The 6,487-nt window shown below is 46.3% G+C and overlaps 1 non-coding gene across 1 annotated transcript; it reads right to left on the bottom strand.

Moving 5' to 3' along the window:
• Positions 1–5,286: 5,286 nt before the first annotated feature.
• Positions 5,287–5,361, bottom strand: Trnat-ugu (transfer RNA threonine (anticodon UGU)). The gene has a single exon. It is a non-coding gene; the product is annotated as a tRNA-Thr (tRNA).
• Between the last annotated feature and the right edge of the window lie 1,126 nt (positions 5,362–6,487).

Genomic DNA, 6,487 nt, shown 5'->3' with positions numbered 1-6,487 from the left:
TTTGCTCCTTGAGTGTCTTGCGACTTGCTAGTCAGTTAATGTTCAAAAATGGTTCAAATGTCTCTGAGCCCTATGGGACTTAACTACTGAGGTCATCAGTCCCCTAGAACTTAGAACGAATTAAACCAACTAATCTAAGGACATCACACACATCCATGCCCGAGGCAGGATTCGAATCTGCGACCGTAGCGGTCGCGCGGTTCCAGACTGTAGCGCCTAGAACCGCTCGGCCACTGCGGCCGGCGTCGGTTAATGTGTGACAGTCCAAGTAGTAGGTCGTGAGTGAATGACGGGATTTACGAAAGCAGAAAAAAAAACTTAAGGTGCTCATGGTGTGTGGAGAGGGTAGGAAGAATACAGTTCGTTCTTGTACAATGTATGCGGCAAGGCATGCCAATAGAAGCCGACTCTCAGTAGTTATGAGCCCCCTCAGCCAGTTACGTGAAAGTAGTTGTGTAACACACAGAAAATATAACAGAAGGAAACAAATTGCGATAGAAGAGCGGGAAATTAATATTATAGCAGCTGTCGATCTGCACGTTAGCTACCATGCACTGTTGTATGAGGAAGTGGCATGAGTCAGGCAAGTGTCCTACGCATTTTCCATCGATATAGGTTCTATCCCTATCACATTTCTGTCATGAGTTACATGGAAACGATTATGAGAATCGTGCTAACTACTGTATATGGGTATTAAGACACGGTACTCCAGGTGTATCCCGTATCTTGTTTAGTGATGAAGCTACATTTACCAATCCTAGACGGGTAACCCACTGAAACACGCACTGTTGATCTGTTGACACTCCCAGTTGCTTTCGTCAGGTGAGACATCAGCCTCCATGCAGTGCAAACGTATGGTATGGGATAGTGAACCATCAGGTCATACACTATGTGAGCAAAAGTATCCGGACACACCAAATATACACGTTTATCATATTAGGTGCATTGTCTTGCCACCCACTGCCAGGTACTCCACATCAGCGACATCGCTAAAGAGCAGAATCGGGCGCTCCGCGGAACTCACGGACTTCGAACGTGGTCAGGGGATTGGGGGTCACTATTAGTGTTACACGTCAGTACGCCAGGTTTCCACACTCCTAAAGATGCATCAGCATCCACTGCAAGTACTATGACAAATACGTGGAGGTGAGAAAACTTGGATTTCATGGTCGAGCGGCTGCTCATAAGCCACACATCACGCCGATAAATGCCAAACGACGCGTCGATTGGTGTAAGGAGCGTAAACATTGGTCGGTTGAATAGTGGAAAAACGTTGTGTGGAGTGGCGAATCAACGTACACAATGTGGCGATACGATGGCAGGGTGTGGGTATGGCGAATGCCCTGTGAACGTCCTCTGCCAGCGTGTGTAGTGCCAACAATAAAATTCGGAGACGGTAGTGTTACGGTGTGGTGTTTTTCGTGGAGGGGGCTTGCACCCCTTGTTGTTTTGCGTGGCACTATCACAGTACAGGCCTACATCGATGTTTTAAGCACCTTCTTCCTTCCCACTGTTGAGGAGCGATTCGGGGTGGCGATTGCACCTTTTAACACGATCGAGCACCTGTTCATAATGCAAGCATGTGGCAGAGTGGTTACACGAGAATAACATCCCTGTAATGGACTGGCCTGCACAGAGCACTGACCTGAATCCTGTAGAACACCTTTGGGATGTTTCGGAACGCCGACTTCGTACCTGACCTCACCGACCGACATCGATACCTCCCCTCAGTGCAGCACTCCGTGAAGAATGGGCTGCTATTCCCCAAGAAACCTTCCAGCACCTTATTGAACGTATGCCAGCGAGAGTGGAAGCTGCCATTAATGCTAAGGATGGGCCGACACCATATTCAATTCCAGCATTACCGATGGAGGGCGCCACGAACTTGTAAGTCATTGTCAGCCAGGTGTCCGGATACTATTGATAACATAGTGCGGCTCGTTTTTCATACACAGCAGTAACACTGGGTAATAGCCTGTGCAATATGTCGTTTTAATTACAATTTCACCGGCCGATATTATGAGGAAGGAGAAGCAGAAGAAAAAGAAGAAGAAGAAGAAAAGACGCTGGTGGACGACATCCCTTTTAAAAAGTAGCGACCAGTGTGGTGGTACAAAATTTTCTACATTAAAGCTTAATTACAATATTGGCTATTTCATAATTGTTGTGTTTGAAAGCTACTGATTTCGTATTCTTATTGAACCGAGTAGACCGTAAAATTTCCAAAGATAACGCCTCTTTTAGGAGAGCTAAAGCTGCAGCAGAAAGTTAATAGACACTTCCAGTTTTGTTTGTTCCTCTTTGTCGTTCACGGCGAAAAAATGTCGACGAAGACACAATTTTCTTTTTCGCTTGGTGCGTATCACTTTCTAATGACGGATCTGTTTTCCTCCAAGTTTCTACTCTTTTCAGTTTGTTTTTATAACCGCGATTCGTAGGGGCGCATAAAAATTCCCATTAACGATCAAACTCTATCAGCTTTAATGTTCTCCCCGTATTCCACTCTGCAGTCCAGTATTTTTAAGCACAACAGATTTGCTGTAGGGGAAACACCGAAGGTTTTCTTGTCAGCCACAAGACTCATTCAGTGTGTTTCATTGACTGGATCGCTCTTTAGTTTATCAGCCAACCACTGTACGTTCAACTGTAAATTCCAGAATTTCTGATGATGCTCTTGTAAAATAAGAAAGCGAAACCGGTCTTCTTCCACCCAGGCTCTACGGAGAAACTTTCTTAGAGAACACTCTACCTATTCTGCTGCAACATCTGCCTTTACAAGTGCAACAGGACATGTACTTAATTCACGATGGACTTCTCCTCGTTCCATTGTTAATCTTCGTAGGCTTGTAAATAACTGACTCAGTGATGCTAGTATCATTGCTAACGAAGGTCATTTACAATATTTCGTTTAGAAAAGTGTTCATACTGTAAGCAATAAGGTATTTTGAACACTTCTTCTAAGATAACGTTTCATGTAAATGCCGGTACGTTCTGTTTCCTGTGCCCAATGCCTTCATAAAGAGAAATAGATAAAGAGGTCTAATATGGAAATAAAGTTTTTCCTGACCAATGCGCATACACAATATTATCTTAATCTACATATGAGGAATTTTTCTTCAAAGTTTGACCAAAGCCTTTCATTACACTCAGTTTACATTGTATATTCGAAGAACAGTCATCCCACACATCTCGTGAAATTAGCGTGACGAGAAAATCTGATTGCAGTTCATAGAGAAAGAAATCAGAATACTTTCAAAGCCGGCCGGAGTGGCCGAGCGGTTCTAGGCGCTACAGTCTGGAACCGAGCGACCGCTACTGTCGCAGGTTCGAATCCTGCCTCGGGTGTGGATGTGTGTGATGTCCTTAGGTTAGTTGTCCTAAATTCTAGGGCACTGATGACCTCAGAAGTTAAGTCCCATAGTGCTCAGAGCCATTTGAACCATTTGAGCCATACTTTCAAAGGATTTGTTGGTCTAGAACAAGTATTAGACTATGAAAAAAGATGCAAGATATTCGAAATTTTAAGGAAAATAGTAATCAGCTGTAGGAAAGACGGATGATATAAAATAAAGTCCACCCGGTTAGCCGTGCGGACTAACGCACTGCTTTCTGGGCGGGAAGGCGTGGCGGTCCACGGCACTAATCCGTCCGGCGGATTAGTGTCGAGGTCCAGTGGATGGTTTTTAAGGCAGTTTTCCATCTGCCTCGGCGAATGCGGGCTGGTTCCCCTTATTCCGCCTCAGTTACGATATGTCGGCGATCGCTGCGCAAACACTTTCTTCACGTACGCGTACACCATAACTACTCTACCATGCAAACATTTGGGGTTATACTCGTCTGGTGTGAGTCGTTCCCGAGAGGAGATAAGGGGGGAGGGGCCTCCACTGGTGGCCGAACCACACAACCACCTTGGGTTCCCTCTCCGTCGTTTCGAGGTCCCCAGTTCCATACAACACAATACAATATAAAATAAAAGAACCAAAGGGGAACAGTCGGAATGGAAGACTAAGAACCCAGTGATCGGATTAAAGAGGATGTCCAGTGTGTACGGTACGCTGCGTCGTATGGACGTCGCCTTCCGCCAGGATGTCGGCAGAGAGTTAATGTGATCGTCATTTCCGGATTTTGCCTCTAAAGCTTACATAAGACAACTACGCTCTGGTGAAAAAATTCATGGGACAGGAAGTTTTATATCAGCGCACACTCCGCTGTAGAGTGAAAATTTCATTCTAGAAACAATCCCCATGCTGTGGCTAAGCAATGTCTCCGCAATATCCTTTCTTCCAGGAGTGCTAGCTCCGTAAGGTTCGCAGGAGAGGTTCTGTGAAGTTTGGAAGATAGGAGACGAGGTACTGGCAGAATTAAAGCTGTGAGGACGGGGCGTGAGTCGTGTGCTTGGGTGGCTCAGTTGCTAGAGCACTTGCCCATGAAGGCAAAGGTCGCGAGTGAGAGTCTCGGTCCGGCACACAGTTTTAATCTGCCAGGAAGTTTCATGGGATAGCGATATACACACACAAAGTGATAGTACCGCATGCACAGGGTATAAACGGGCATTGCATTGGCGGAACTGTCATTTGTACTCAGCTGATTCATGTGAAAAAGTGTCCGAATGATTATGCCTGCACGACGGGAATAAACAGACTTTCAAGGCGGAATGGTAGTTGGATTTCGACATATGGGACGTTCTTTTTCAGAACTCGTTTCGCAATACAGTTTGTCGACACCCACAGCATGAAGAGCATGCTGGAAATACTAAATTTCAGGCAAGAACACTACGCGACACAACCGCAGACATCAGTATGTGGGACGTACGACGAAAGTATCCGTTAGCACAGTACAGCGGAGTTTGGCGTTAATGGACCATGGCTGCAGACCACCGACTGGAGCGCCTTTGCTAACGAAATCGTTTGCAGCACATCTCCTGGGCTCGTGACCAATTCAGTTGGACGGTTTATAGAGGCAGCATGGCTCAATATTTCTGCAGTGGACTTCCAACAACTTGTTCATTCTATGCCACGTCGAGTTGCTGCACTATAGGGAGCTACAGCAGGACAGACACCATGTTAGGAAGTATCAAATTAGTTTCGTACCCTCAGTGTATTGAATAAGATGCACAGGTACCGTTCGTGTTCAAATACAATACATGAAGACAATAACTTGTTCTCGAAAGAACAGATACTGTTGATGACCGTGCAGCTTTTTCCTGGAATAAATGATGACTAACTGAAACCCTCAGCTGCCGACAGGTGTTGTTGGTACACCTCGATGTGGACAGCTGAAAATGTGTGTCCCGACCGGGACTCGAACCCGGGATCTCCTGCTTACATGGCAGACGCTCTATCCATCTGAGCCACCGAGGACATAGATGAATAGCGCGACTGTAGGGACTTATCCCTTGCACGCTTCCCTCATCGAGGTATATCAACAACACCTGTCGGCAGCTGAGGGTTTCAGTTAGTCATCATTTAGTCCAGGGAAAAGCTGCACGGTCATTAACAGTATCTGTTCTTTCGAGAACAGTTACTGTCTTCATATACATAGTTAAAGGCTACCCAGCCATTGACCTTCGTCTGTGCGAATGCACACAGGTTGCCCAAACTCGTACGGGAATCGCCAAAGCGTGCGCGAGTAATGAGTGGATGGGCAAATGTCTACAAGGTACATTGCATATGTAGAATTGTGGACAGTTGGGAATGTGAGTCTCGCGGGAAGCGTGCAAGGGATAAGTCCCTGCAGTCGCGCTATTCATCTGTCTCTTCGGTGGCTCAGATGGATAGGGCGTCTGCCATGTAAGCAGGAGATCCCGGGTTCGGTTCGAGTCCCGGTCGGGGCACACATTTTCAGCTGTCCACATCGAGGTATATCAACAACACCTGTCGGCAGCTGAGGGTTTCAGTTAGTTATCATTTACAACAGAGAAATCACCATGTGCATTTACGTTCAAGCATGCACTTCTCGCAGGGTACATTATGTGAATGAAGTCACCGCGGGCAGCATCAAACCCGTCACTAGAATGATACTGCCGAGAAAAGAAGTCCATGGGTCACGTTGTATGAAAATATAACGAAACGATGTAACCTCGAAGAAGGTACATTCCACATGTAGAATTGTGGACAGTTGGGAATGTGAGTCTCACGGGAAGCGTGCAAGGGATAAGTCCCTGCAGTCGCGCTATTCATCTGTCTCTTCGGTGGCTCAGATGGATAGGGCGTCTGCCATGTAAGCAGGAGATCCCGGGTTCGGTTCGAGTCCCGGTCGGGGCACACATTTTCAGCTGTCCACATCGAGGTATATCAACAACACCTGTCGGCAGCTGAGGGTTTCAGTTAGTTATCATTTACAACAGAGAAATCACCATGTGCATTTACGTTCAAGCATGCACTTCTCGCAGGGTACATTATGTGAATGAAGTCACCGCGGGCAGCATCAAACCCGTCACTAGAATGATACTGCCGAGAAAAGAAGTCCATGGTTCACGTTGTATGAA

The sequence above is a fragment of the Schistocerca serialis genome, chromosome 12, assembly GCF_023864345.2.
Source record: "Schistocerca serialis cubense isolate TAMUIC-IGC-003099 chromosome 12, iqSchSeri2.2, whole genome shotgun sequence".
In the NCBI taxonomy this organism is placed as follows: Eukaryota; Metazoa; Arthropoda; class Insecta; order Orthoptera; family Acrididae; genus Schistocerca; species Schistocerca serialis.
The sequence above is the reverse complement of the archived record's forward strand: the minus strand, read 5'-3'. Positions and strand labels throughout refer to the sequence as shown.